Genomic DNA, 15,138 nt, shown 5'->3' with positions numbered 1-15,138 from the left:
GCAGGTGTGGTGCATGCGAGCCCTGCCTGAGGAAAATCAACAATGGACAGTGCAGCTGTTGTCTCAACCTCAGGAGAGGCAACCAGATCTGTAAGCTGTAGCAGTGTATGGAGCTGATGATCGTTGATGATCCTGATTGCATGGGGGAAGAAACTCAGTCTTAGCTGCTCTGTTCTTGCTGCATGACAGCGAAGGCATTTGCCTGACCGCAGCAGCTGGAACAGTCCATTTTTCGGGTGGTGAGGGTCCTTCATTATCCTGCAGGCTCTGGTCCTACACCTCCTGGTGTACAGGACATGGAGAGGGGGGTTGGAGCTCCCATGGTCCTTTCTGCAAGGCGTACCACCCTCTGCAGAGCTCGCCTGTCCTGGGCTGTGCTGTTACCGAACCAGACGGTGATGTTACCAGCCAGGATGCTCTCCACAGCTCCAGAGTAGAAGGACTGAAGGATCCTCCGTGAGACTGTAAATTTCCTCAGCTGCCTGAGATGGAACAGGCGTTGCCTTGCCTTTCCCACCAGTGTGCTGATGTGGGTAGTCCAGGTCAGGTCTTCTGTGATGTGGACTCCCAGGTATTTAAAACTGCTCACCCTGTCCACAGCAGTCCCACCGATGTCCAGCGGTGTGGAGGTCCTTGGTTGTTGTGCTCTCCTGAAGTCCACAATCAGCTCTTTTGTCTTGGAGACTGTGGGGGGACATGCAGCGTTCGGCCTGTAGAGGGAGCTACAGGACCGTGGCCGGGGTTGTGTCGGCGAGACTTTTGTTGCACACCTGCTGCGAATTAAGTCTCGCCGGCGAATGTTTAAGATGGGTGTGCTTCTGCCATTTCAGGAGGAGAGGTGGGCTGGGAACGACGGAGGTTTCCGATACTGACGGCTGGAAAGTCGCTAGAACTTTAAGACGGGCTGAAAAGCTAAACCTGTGTATGAGTGTGCAAATAAACGGGACCAAATCCCTCACTAAAATACGGCGTCTGCCTCTGTGTACATCGGACATTGTTACATTGGCGCCCAACGTGGGGCACAGAAGAAGGCAAGATGGACGCGCTAACAGCAGCAATATCAAGGATAACGCTCGTCCTTGAGCAACAGATGGCCCTGCAGCAGACCCAGCAGGCGACACTGGAGGAGCTGACGGCGGCGAGGGTCGCGGACAGGGCCCTCCGCCAGGACTTCCCCAGGGCCGGCGGGCCGGCGCCGGGGACCGGAGCGGCACCAGGTCCCCCCAAGGTCCAGCTGCAGAAGATGGGGGACCTGGACGACCCAGAGGCGTTCCTCGCGGTGTTCGAGGGGACGGCGAGGATCTCGGGGTGGCCGGACCGAGAGTGGGCCTACCATCTGCTGCCCCTCCTGTCAGGGGAGGCGCAGCTCGCGGCCCACAGTTTGCCGGCGGCCGCCCAACGGGATTACCAGTCCCTGGCCCGGGCGATTCGGGACCGCCTGGGCCTGACACCGGAGGAACACCGGCGCCGGTTCCGGGCCATGGCCATGGAGGAGGGGTGCCGGCCCTTCGCCTTCGCACAGCGGCTGGGGGACAGCGCATGGCGGTGGCTGGACCCCGAGAACAACTCGGCGGTGGAGGTCGGGAACCGGGTGGTAATGGAGCAGTTCCTCGCGGGGCTCCCGGCCCGCACCGCCGCCTGGGTCCAGTACCACCGCCCCCAGGACCTAAAGACCGCCGTGGGTCTGGCCGAGGACCATCTCTCCCTCCCACCGCGGGGGCCACAACGATCAACCCCGGCCCCGCGGCAAGGGGGGGGGGGCCAACGCCCAGGAGGAGCCGGGGGAGCAGAAGGAGGGAGGCCGGCGCCCGCCCCGAGAACGAGATGGCAGGAGCGCGCCGATCCGGAACCAACCCCGGCCCCGCAGAGAGCACCTCGAGCGACAGGGGGGGTGTGTTGGCGGTGCGGACGGCCGGGCCACGTGCAGGCCGAGTGTCGGGCGATGGACGTGGGGCAGGTCGTCCGCATCGGCGACATACCGGGCCCTCCCCCCGGACCAGGAGCGGCGTATCGTATTCCGGTAAGGATACAACGTGATACGCACCAGGCGTTCTTGGATTCGGGCTGTATGCAGTCCATGATCCAGGAGCGCCTGGTTCGGCCGGGGGCACTGTTGAAGGCATCGAGGGTGCGGGTGAGGTGTGTGCATGGGGACATTCACGAATATCCGCTGGTCGCTATCGAAATTCATTTTGAGGGGAAAAACCATAGTGTACAGGCGGCGGTTAGCCCACGCCTCACGCATCCCCTGATTCTAGGTGTGGATTGGGAGGGGTTTCCTCAAGCGGTAAAGAGGGCTACCGGGATGCGTGCACGACAGCTAGGGAGGTGTGTGGCGTGTAATGTGCTCTGTGCCGAGGCGGCGCCTCGCGACACTGCCGGGGAGCCGGAGCCGGCGGGGGCGCCTCACCCCGAGACTTCCTCGCCGAACTATCCGCTGCTAGGCGACTTCCCCCTCGAGCAGTCTCGTGATGAGACCCTCAGATCAGCCTTTGACCAAGTGATAGCAATTGATGGTACTTTGATACGGCCAGACACAGTGCGCGCCCACCCCTATTTTGCGATTATCAGCGACAGGTTATATCGAGTAAGTCGTGACTCACATAGTCAGGAGGAAGTAACCCAGTTGCTGGTTCCCCGCAGCCGCCGCGAAATGGTCTTCCAGGCGGCTCATTTCAACCCCATGGCGGGCCATCTAGGGTATGACAAAACACTGCACCGTATAATGGCTCGATTTTATTGGCCGGGGATTCGGGCAGAGGTGCGTAGGTGGTGCGCGTCCTGTCGGGAATGTCAGTTAGTAAATCCCCCCATCCCACGGGTCCCCTTGCGGCCCTTACCATTGGTCGAGAACCCATTCGACCGCATTGCGATGGATATTATCGGGCCATTTGAGCGGAGCACACAGGGTTATCGATTTGTGTTGGTCTTGATAGATTACGACACCCGATACCCCGAGGCAATACCTCTGCGCAATATCTCTGCCAGGAGTGTAGCGCAAGCATTGTTTCAAGTCATCTCCCGCGTGGGAATCCCGAAAGAGATTCTCACCGATCAGGGCACTAATTTTATGTCACGCACCCTCAAGGAACTGTATGGCTTGTTGAACATCAAGGCGATTCGAACCAGTGTTTACCACCCGGCCACTGACGGCCTTTGTGAGCGGTTCAATCGGACCTTGAAGTCAATGATCCGGAAGTTTGTCCACGAGGATAGTCGGAATTGGCATAAATGGCTAGATCCCCTGTTGTTTGCGGTGCGGGAAGTTCCCCAAGCTTCCACCGGGTTTTCCCCGTTTGAATTACTCTACGGGCGTAAGCCCCGGGGTGTCCTAGACCTGTTTAAAGAAAATTGGGAGGAAGGGTCTAGCGACAGTAAGAGTGAGATCCAGTACGTCCTCGACTTGCGCACAAAGCTCCACGCCCTAGGGGCTATCTCACGTGAGCATTTGCTGCAAGCCCAGGAGCGTCAGAAACGCCTGTATGACAGGGGGGCTACCCTACGAGAGTTTACACCGGGAGACAAGGTGCTCGTACTGTTACCCACCTCCAGCACGAAATTACTCGCGAAGTGGCAAGGGCCGTTTGTGGTCACACGTCGCATGGGGGACGTGGATTATGAGGTTATACGCTCGGACCGGGGGGATAGCTTGCAGGTGTATCACGTCAATCTCCTAAAAAAATGGAACGACGTGGTCACTGTTGCTCTGGCTACGATAGTTCCAGAGAGAGAGGAGTTCGGTCCGGAAGTCCCAAAATCGAAAGGTAGCACTCCGGTCGATATTGATAACCATCTCTCTGCTAGCCAGGCCGCGGACGTTGCAGATTTGCAGCTTAAGTTCGCCGACGTGTTCTCTCCCCTGCCCGGTCGGACTACGCTCATCGACCACCATATAGAAACGCAGCCGGGTTTAACGGTGCGCACGCGTCCCTATAGGTTGCCGGTGCACAAACGAGACGTTGTGTGCCGGGAGTTGGAAGCCATGCTGGAGCTGGGTGTGGTCGAGGAGTCCCGCAGTGATTGGTGTAGCCCCATCGTGCTTGTCAACAAGCCAGATGGGACTATACGGTTCTGTGTGGATTATAGACGGGTTAATGCGGTCTCCAAGTTCGATGCATATCCGATGCCCCGGGTCGACGAGCTCTTGGACCGGCTTGGTACGGCCAGGTACTTCACGACATTGGATTGCACGAAGGGATACTGGCAGATTCCACTCTCGCCGGTGTCCCGGGAGAAAACCGCATTCTCCACTCCGCTCGGGTTATTCCAGTTTACCGTGCTCCCTTTCGGGTTGTTCGGAGCCCCAGCCACTTTTCAGCGCCTCATGGACCGTATTCTGCGGCCGCACGCCGCCTATGCTGCGGCCTACCTAGATGACATTGTCATCCACAGTGACACCTGGCCGCAGCATGTGCGGAGGGTGGCTGCTGTTCTGCGGTCCCTGAGGCAGGCGGGGCTAACGGCCAACCCGAAAAAGTGCGTGATCGGGCGGAGGGAGATTCGGTATCTGGGGTACCACTTGGGACGGGGGGAGGTGCGACCGCAGATTGAAAAGACTGCGGCCATCGCCGCCTCTCCCCGGCCCAAGACAAAGAAGGAGGTGAGGGCCTTCCTGGGGCTGGCGGGATATTACCGCCAGTTCGTACCTGGGTTTTCAGAGCTTGCCAGTCCCTTGACGGACCTCACCCGGAAGGGTGCCCCGGATCCGGTCCAATGGTCGGGCCAGTGCCAGGGGTCGTTCGAGGCCCTTAAGGGGGCTCTTTGTGGAGAAACGGTCCTGTATGCGCCTGATTTTAACCTCCCTTTCTCCCTACAGACGGACGCGTCGGATAGAGGGCTGGGAGCAGTGCTGACCCAGTGCGTGGAGGGGGCCGACCGGCCGGTGCTGTACCTGAGCCGCAAGCTGTCGGAGAGGGAGGGCCGGTACAGCACCGTGGAGAAGGAGTGCCTGGCCATCAAGTGGGCGGTCGGCACCCTCCGCTACTACCTGCTGGGTCGCGCCTTCACCCTCTACTCCGACCATGCCCCCCTCCAGTGGCTCCACCGCATGAAGGATGTAAACGCGAGGATCACCCGGTGGTACCTCGCGTTGCAGCCCTTCAACTTTTCCGTCGTGCACAGACCGGGGGCGCAGATGGTCGTGGCAGACTTCCTCTCCCGTGCAGGGGGGGGGGGGAGTAGGTCGTCGGCCGTCGGGTCCCCGGCCTGTGTCGGGCGGTGGGGGTATGTGGGGGGACATGCAGCGTTCGGCCTGTAGAGGGAGCTACAGGACCGTGGCCGGGGTTGTGTCGGCGAGACTTTTGTTGCACACCTGCTGCGAATTAAGTCTCGCCGGCGAATGTTTAAGATGGGTGTGCTTCTGCCATTTCAGGAGGAGAGGTGGGCTGGGAACGACGGAGGTTTCCGATACTGACGGCTGGAAAGTCGCTAGAACTTTAAGACGGGCTGAAAAGCTAAACCTGTGTATGAGTGTGCAAATAAACGGGACCAAATCCCTCACTAAAATACGGCGTCTGCCTCTGTGTACATCGGACATTGTTACAGAGACATTCAGGAAGAGGCTATTCTCCTGACACCAGAGTGACAGGTCCGCCACCTCGTCCAGGTAGGCTTTCTCATTGTTGTCTGAGATCAGCCCCACCACGACTGTATCGTCTGCAAACTTAATGATGGAGTTGTCGCTGGACCTAGCCGCACAGTCGTGGGTGTACAGGGAGTAGAGGAGGCGACGAAGGACGCAGCCCTGGGGGGACCCTGTGTTCAGGATGAGTGAGCTGGAGGTGTGTCTACCCACCCTGACCACCTGTGGCCTGGCCGTCAGGAAGTCCAGGATCCAGGCACACAGGGGAGTGTTCAGTCCCAATCCAATCAACTTTTCAGCCAGTCTGGTGGGGACTATAGTATTGAATGCTGAGCTGTAATCTATAAACAGCATTCTCACATAGCCCCCCTTCTGACTGTCAAGGTGAGAGAGAGTGGTGTGGAGGACCTGGGAGACTGCATCATCTGTGGATCTATTTGGTCTGTATGCGAACTGCAGCGGGTCTAAGGTCGGAGGGAGGGAGGAGCAGATGTAGTCCTTAATCAGCCTCTCAAAGCACTTTATGACCACTGAGGTTAGAGCCACGGGTCTATAGTCATTCAAGCAGGCTGGGGAGGTGATCTTGGGCACAGGGACGATCGAGGATCTTTTAAAACAGGTGGGTACTACAGAATTAGCCAGTGAGAGGTTGAATATAGTGGTGAACACAGGAGCTAGCTGGTTAGCACAGGTCTTCAGTACTCGCCCAGGTATGCCATCCGGGCCAGCAGCTTTCCTTATATTCACCCTCAGCAGAGCCCTCCTCACGTCGTGTTCCGTCATGGAGAGTGCTTGCTCTGCCCCAGTGTATGAACTCCCATCAGCCGCGCTAGCCAGCACTCTGACGTTGTTGTTGTTGTTGTTAGCCGGCGCGCTAGCGGTGGTGTTGCCAGCCTCAAACCGTGCATAAAAAGAGTTCAGGTCTTCGGCTCGGGAGGCTGTGTTCCGGTAGTCCGTAATAGACCGTAGTCCTCGCCATAGGCTCCTGGTGTCGTTATTCTCCATCTGCGCCTGCATCCTGTCTGCATAGCTCCTCTTGGCGTCTTTCACCGCCCTCCGCAGTTTGTAGGACTCCGCTTTATTCTCCTCCATACTGCCGGATGCCAGGCCGGAGTTGTAAGCAGCGGTGCAGGCTTTCAGAGCGGTGCGGATGGAACTGTCGACCCAGGGTTTTTGGTTGGGGTAGATCTTGACCGTTCTCGTTGGTACAATGCTGTCGGCTAATGTTGATATGAAGTCCAAGACAGTCTCTGCAAACTCGCTGACATCGCTGGAACTTGATTGGAACATATCCCAGTCGACGTCACTCAGCGCGTCTTGGAACGCGGCCTCTGATTGGTTGGACCACCGCTTTCCCTCCCTCTTCACGACCGCTTCCTGTAAGATTCTCTGTTTGTAAACAGGCATCAACAAAATGGTGGAGTGGTCTCATTTCCCAAAGGGAGGGCAGGAAACAGCTTTGTACCCATTCTTAAACTGAGTATAACAGTGGTCCACCGGGCCACTCATCCGGGAGGGAGAGGGGGCAGGTGCAGGTGGAGACAATGGACAGTATGGTGACCCCTCTTGGGTGGGAGGGGATGCCACCCTGCTAGCCATCAGCAATCACAGAATCTGCATTTATTTTGTAACGAGCGCAGAGCGACAGCCTCTGCGACAGCTTCCTGACACGAAGACTCAAGACACAAAGACATAGGAGTCTATCTGTGGAGTCCATCGTGGAAAGCCTGAGAGGAAGGCCATACTACAAAGTATTTTTATTCTTTCTTGATAATTTCTTTATTACCCCGAGTGTATTGTGTATACTTTTCCCACTACCCTCTCCCTCTACACCGGCAAAAAATCACAATGTGCTTTCTCCCCATTCCTGTTATTTCCTCCATTAGGAGGACACATCGATGCTACACCTCCACTCGCAACCCTTCCAACCTAATCTACCCACCATGCTCAACTGACCATGACCTCACTGTCACGGGAGGACTTTGGAACTGCCAATCGGCGGTCCGGAAAGCAGAGGCTATCTCAGCCTATGCCTGCTTCATGTCTCTCCACTTCCTTGCTCTGACAGAGACATGGATAACACAGCTACCCCGGCAGCCCTCTCTGATGCCTACTCCTTTTCTCATTCCCCTAGACTCTCTGGTCGAGGAGGAGGAACAGGACTCCTCATCTCGCCTAAGTGGTCACATAATGTCCTTCCCCTGTCACACCTGTACATATCCACCTTTGAATTCCATGCTGTTTCTGTCACCTCCCCTGTCAAACTTCACATTGTTGTTATCTATCGTCCTCCAGGTCAGCTTGGACACTTCTTAGATGAGATGAATGTCCTTCTCAGCTTCTTCCCTGAGGACGGTACATCGCTCACACTACTGGGAGACTTCAACATCCAATCGGAGAAGCTTCATTTGTCTGGAACGCTTGACCTTCAATCCTCCTTCGGCCTTACCCTGTCCCACTCTCCTCCCACTCATAAGGCGGGCAATCACCTTGACCTTGTCTTCACTAGATCCTCCCATAAGTCAAACCTCACTGTTACCCCTCTTCCGGTTTCGGACCATCATTTTGTATCCTTCTCCCTCCCTCTCAAATGCTCACCCTCCCAACCAGTCTACCCACACTGTGTTCTCTCGTCGCGGCCTGCGCACCCTCTCACTCACCACTCTTTCTTCCTCTGTCTTATCTGCCCCACCTTCTGTTGAATCCTTCTCTCTTCTATCCACTGACGCAGCTTCCTCCACCCTCCTGTCCTCTGTTTCCTCATCCTTCGACTCTCTCTGTCCACAGATCTCAAGGCCGGCACCATCCACTCCACGTGCTCCATGGCTGTCTGAAACCCTGCAAGCCTGTAGAATACAGCTCCGGGCAGCTGAGAGGAAATGGAGATAATCTGGCATTCCTGATGATCTAGACCCTTATCTCTCTCTCCTCCTCAACTACACCTCATCTGCATCAGCTGCTAAAGCCTTATACTACCATTCCAAAATTCAATCCTCTGTCTCTGACCCAAGGAAACCTTTTTCCAAGTTTTCCTCACTCCTCAACCCTCCTCCTCCCCCTCCTCCCTCCTCTTTGTCTGCCGATGACTTTGTCACCTACTTTGAAAAGAAGGTTGATGACATTAGCAGCTCTTTCTCTCTACCTCTCACCAACAATGCTACCTCTCCTCCCAAACCCACTGCGCAACTCCCAGTCCCTGGTTTATCAGATTTCTCCCCCCTCTCCCCTGAGGATGTTCTAAAGCTGGTCACATCCAAGCAGGCAACCACCTGCCCTCTCGATCCTATCCCCTCCCCCTTTCTCCAATCCATCTCCAAAGACCTCCTTCCGTTCCTTACCACCTTAATCAATTCCTCTCTATCCACAGGATCTGTCCCAGCTGCCTTCAAGACAGCCAGAGTCAAGCCTCTTCTCAAGAAACCAACTCTTGACCCGTCTGCTGTCCATAACTACAGACCGGTATCCCTTCTCTCCTTCTTATCTAAAACCCTTGAACGTGCTGTCTCTAACCAACTGTCTAACTACCTCCTTCAAAACAACTTCCTTGACCCTCACCAATCCGGCTTTAAAGCTGGGCACTCTACTGAAACTGCTCTCCTCGCTGTCACGGAGGCTCTCAGAATTGGGCATCTCTGGCTCTGCACTCTCCTGGTTTGCATCCTACCTGGCCGATCACTCCTACCAGGTGACGTGGAGAGGATCGCTGTCCTCTCCACGACCCCTCACCACTGGTGTCCCCCAGGGCTCTGTCCTTGGGCCTTTACTGTTCTCTCTCTATACCAAATCTCTCGGCTCTGTAATTTCTTCACATGGTTTCTCCTACCACACCTACGCAAATGACATTCAACTTTTTCTCTCCTTCCCCCCTTCTGACTCACAGGTGGCAACACGTGTCTCGGCATGTCTTGCAGACATTTCTGCTTGGATGTCAGCCCACCACCTAAAGCTCAACCTTGACAAGACTGAGCTGCTCTTCCTCCCAGGGAAAGCCTGCCCTCTTCAAGACTTCTCCATCACAGTAGAAAACTCTACTCTGACCTCCTCCCATACAGCCAAGAACCTTGGGGTGATCCTTGACAACCGCTTATCCTGTGTGGCAAACACCACAGCAACAGCACGCTCCTGTAGATTCTTCCTTTACAACATCAGAAGGATACGTCCATTCCTCACCAGAGAAGCAGCACAACTTTTGGTCCAAGCACTTGTAATCTCTCGCCTTGACTACTGCAATGCACTCTTGGCCGGACTCCCCGCCTCCTCCATCAGGCCTCTGCAGCTCATCCAGAACGCTGCCGCTCGTCTGGTGTTCAATCTCCCCAAATTCTCCCATGTCACGCCCCTCCTCCGCACCCTCCACTGGCTCCCGGTAGCAGCTCGCATCAAATTCAAGACCCTGGTGCTTGCCTACCGGGCGGCAAAGGGAACAGCCCCTCCCTACTTGCAAGCAATGGTTAGCCCCCAAACCCCTGCAAGATCACTCCGCTCCTCCACCTCGGCTGCCCGCCTGGCATCGCCGCCTCTACGTGGATGCAGTGGCCGCGCTACTCGGTCACAGCTTTTCACTGTCCTGGCGCCCCGCTGGTGGAATGAGCTTCCCACAACGTTCAAGACTGCAGAGTCACTTCCGATCTCCCGCCGTAGATTGAAAACCCATCTCTTCAAGCTACATCTTAACAGTCCTTCCTAAAGACCGCTTCACCCTCACTACCCCCCCCTATACTAACCCTAACCCCGAGACCTCTTCTCCCCTGCTTCCCCCCTGTACAAGTTCTCTCCGGCTAATAAAATATATTTTAAAAAAATAAAATAAAAATTAGCCTTCTGGCATTACGACTGCCAATGGCCCCTGGGGTGAGCATTGATTACTTTGTCTTATGATGACTGTTGGATAGATGATTCACTTACTTAAACAAATGTATTGTTGTACGTCGCTTTGGATAAAGGCGTCTGCTAAATGCCATCAATGTAAATGTAAAAGACCGAGCGCGTGACGAGACAGGCTTAATCTGTGACACATGGAAGGTGGGGTGAACACGAAGGGAGGGAGGGAGTTTTAAACAGACAGCACAGGGGTTGACAATAGACTCAATAACATATGGACCAACAAACGGGGAGCCAACTTCCTGGCCTCCATTCTGAGAGGCAGATCCTTGGCCAACAGCCATACCTGCTGGCCTGGCGTGTATTTAGGAGTTGGGGTGCGATGACGGTTGGCCTTCGTCTGGGAGCGAGTGGATGCGCAGAGCAGGGCGGTGCGAGCCCGTCTCCAGGTCCTCTTGCAGCGCTGCATATGGGCCTGGATGGACAGGACCGCAATCTCCTCGTCCTGCGCTGGGAATAGGGGAGGCTAGTAGCCAAGGGACCAGAGGAAGGGGGACAGACCCGAGGATGAGTTGACCAACGAATTGGAGGCATACTCCACTCAGGACAGCTCGGAACTCCAGGTAGACGGGTTGGCAGAGGTCACACACCGGAGCACCGCGTCCATACTGCTGGTTGGCCCGCTCAGACTGACCATTCGTTTGGGGGTGATAACCGGATGACAGGCTGACCTTAGCGCCCAACGACTTGCAAAACGCCCTCCAGACCTGGGAGATGAACTGGGGACCTCTATCGGACACGATATCAACCGGAATGCATGAAGCCGAAAGACGTTGTTCACCATGCTGTCCGCGGTCTCTCGGGCAGAGGGAAGTTTAGGGAGAGCGAGAAAGTGGGCAGCCTTAGAGAATCTATCTACAATGGTGAGAATGGTGGTTTTACCGTTGACCGGTGACAAAATCCAAGGCGATATGGGACCAAGGTCAACTGGGGACAGGTAGGGGTCGGAGGAGGCCGGAATGGGGCCTGGAGGACGTCTTGTTCGGCAGCTGGAGGAATGCCATCGTCCGATTAATCCCCGGATGGCACGTGAGGCGGATGGAGTGAGCCCACTGGAGAACCTGGGAACGAACAGCGTCAGGAACAAACAAGCAATTGGGGGGGCCGTTACCTGGGTCAGGTTGCTGGTTCTGGGCATGTCTGACCCGTGACTCAATCTCCCAGGTGAAGGTGGCAACAAAACAGGTGGGTGGTAAGATGGGACCAGGTTCCGTAGTCCTCTCCTCCACGGAATATAGCCAGGACAGGGCATCAGGTTTGCCGTTGTGGGAGCCAGGGCGATAAGTCAGTAGTAAAGTAAAGAGTAAAATTGTACCGCCCAAAAAACAACGCCCACCTCGCTTGCTGTGCCTTCAGTCACTTAGCTGACTGGAGATAGACGAGGTTCTGGGGGTCAGTCCAAACAATGAAGGGCTGGTCAGCTCCCTCCAGCCAATGTCGCCACTCCTCTAATGCCATCTTAACGGCGAGCAGCTCTCGGTTGCCAACATCGTAGTTTCTCTCAGGGGTGGACAGTTTGTGATAAGAGAACGCACATGGGTGAAGTTTATTATCCTTCGGGGACCACTGAGAAAGGACCGCACTTACCCCAGTGTCTGAAGCATCCGTCTCCACCATGAACTGCAGGGCCGGATCAGGTTGGATGAGGACTGGGGCGGAGACAAAACGGCGCTTTAACTCCGTGAGGGCGGCCTCAGCCTCGGATGTCCACCGAAAAGGAGAAGAGGTGGAGGTGAGGGCTGTGAGAGGAGCCATGATGCAGCTGTAATTTCTAATGAATCTACGATAAAAATGAGAGAAACCCAGAAAACGTTGCAGCTCTTTTAGATTCCTAGGGGCTGGCCACTCCGCCACGGCGGACACTTTAGCCGGGTCCATTTGAACTTGCCCCGGGGTGATGATGTAACCCAGGAACGACACCTTGGAAACGTGAAACTCGCATTTCTCTGCCTTCACAAATAATTTATTCTCCAACAGGCGCTGGAGGACTTGGCACACATGTTCCTTGTGCTCAGCGAGGGACTGGGAAAAAAATCAAAATGTCGTCTAAATAAACGAAAACTAACCGTTTGAGCAGGTCACAGAGAACGTCGTTAACCAGGGCTTGAAAAACTTGACATAATGAATCGAACTCAACACAAATGGTCACATGACCAGTAACAGTTAACATTACATTATATCTGACTCCAAAAGATATTTCATGGTTAATAATGATTGACCATGCTTCGCTCATCCCTGTGTGACAGACAATCAATCATTTTGGATCCTAGATTCATAAAGAATACCCAAAATGCTATTTTACCATGCCCTCAAGTTTCGATAAATCGGCTTGCGAGGAGTTTATGCTCAGGCCAATATCTGAAGCTGATGACTCACTCTACATCTCTTTAACGATGCATGTGAACATTAGACATTAAATGGGAGAACATGGTCACGATTATGTCATGCTGTATTAACAGAACCTTTATCTATCACATAGGAAGAATGAGAATAGAGTATCAACAAAATAACCAATTTAACAGTTTCAAAGCAACATATGACTACGTTTTAACCATATGTTAACGTGTGTCAAGGACAACACGGGAGACTGGTGGCCATGGGCCTAACCTGGGTAACTCAAAGGACATCTTGCTATCCTTCTCCTTAAGTATCATTCCCAACAAAGGACAAGGTGTGAGGTCGGCGCATACTCTGAGGACAGGGATGCCGTCTGGTCTGGCAGCTTTTTGGGTGTTGACGCGCATAAAAGCCTTCCTCACGTCGGACGCGTTGATTACTACATTGTCCTCGCGAGCAGCGAGAGCCTTGATGGGGGGGCTCAGTGTTGTTGCCATCGAGCCGAGCATAGAACTTATTAAGCTCGTCAGGTAGCGCAGCATCGTTACCCAAGCTGTCAGCTTTCTGTCTGTAGTCGTCTGTAGTCCGTGCCACATACCTCTCACATCAGTGCCATGGTATTGCATTTCGACCTTGTCTCTGTAATTCCTTTTTGCGGTCTTGATGGCCTTCGCATCTAGATTCCTTGTACTCATCGAAATCGCCAGAGTTGAATACGCTGGTCTGTGCTTTTAACAGAGCACGGATCTCACCATTAACCCAATGCTTCTGGTTAGGGCATGTCCGAACAGTGACAGTGGGAACGCAGTCACAGACGCATTTGCTAATGTGGCGTAAACACTGATATTATTGTTGTCCTTGACAGGTGACGTTTGCTTCAGTCTCTGTTTGTAAGCTGGTCACAACAGAATGGAGGCATGGTCACATTTACCGAATGGTGCTCGACGGAGGGATTTGTAGCCGTCTTTGAAAGTGGAGTAGAGATGGTCTAGTGTGTTGTCCCCTCGCGTAGGGCAGGAAATGTGTTGGTTGTGATTAAAGTCCCCTGCAATGATGAAGGCGGCCTCGGGATGAGCCGATTCCTGCCTGTTCACTGTCACGTACAGTTCTTTGAGTGCAGTCGTAGTGTTCGCTTGTGAGAATTCCCGAGGGAGGTAGAAAGTTCTGCATTTTAGCATCAGATATTCCAAGTCAGGAGTACAGTAGGATGAGAGTGGCTCATCCTTGGTACGCTGTGTGGTGTTTTTATCTTCGCCGCGCTGAAACATTATTTTTTTCCTTTCTTTTTTGTTTTTACTGATGAAGGACCTTCCACTGCCTTCCCCCCCCTCTCTCTCTCTCTCTCCTTCCCTTCCACTTCTGACTCCATCTCTCTTGTGTAGTGAAGAGGAATCAATACATCAATACTGTGAACCTTTGGTTGGCTTGTAGTCCTGCTGGCACTCATTTGCTGTTGTACCTGATGGGTCAACGTAAAAGACCGGAGTGTTTATCACTCACACACGACAAAGCACAACGTTTGACAAGGCTGCACGCACACACATACAGTATATGCACAGATATTATGGAACTGTGCACGCACGCACGCACGCTCACATGCACACAAGCAAACCCTCAGTGACCCCGAAGAGTGACGCAACCGTGAATTCTGTTTGACTCTGAACATTCACCCGGCAGTCGGATATGGTGTTTGTTTTACCTACAGTTAAGGCAGGAATGTTGTGCTGAGGACCTTCATGTGGACAAATGTAGTACAACATTGTATTATTTTTGTTTATTCTTGATCTCTGCTTATGCTCAGAAAGCAGATTTTAGGATTCTTTACTCTCTTAGATTTCCCACAGTGTGTGTTGCAGTGCTGGAACACGCACGCAGGCATACACACAACCACATACAAACACACACACCGTGCTGGGAGACAGTCTGTTGTGCTGTGTGTCATGATTGTTTACAGTGTGCTATATCACTTTATTGCCAAAACGTGAGAAACTTCTCTCTCTCTCTTTCAGGTGGTTCCTGAGGGAGGTTCAGTAAATTGCAGAGGAGCAGTCCGGATGGAGGACCACCATACAGCAGTGGAGGAGGAAGAGGAGGGAAAGGGCCACATACCTCAGACACACATCCCTCTCCACGGCCATACTGTTGCTCCAACTCAAGATGGCCGACCAGCACTTATCAAGAGCGAGCTGGAGCTGGAGAACACGGACAATGCACTTCTACAACACCACTGCACTTCTGGGACTTTTCTAAATGGTGCTGATGAAAGCCTGAAACAAACAAGTGGTGCTAAACTGACCACTGGTTCACATTCTGATCTGCCGTCACAGTCCCAAAGGACT

The sequence above is a fragment of the Argentina silus genome (genome assembly GCF_951799395.1).
Source record: "Argentina silus genome assembly, chromosome: Y".
Taxonomy (NCBI): domain Eukaryota; kingdom Metazoa; phylum Chordata; class Actinopteri; order Argentiniformes; family Argentinidae; genus Argentina; species Argentina silus.
This window is presented reverse-complemented; position numbering follows the sequence as displayed.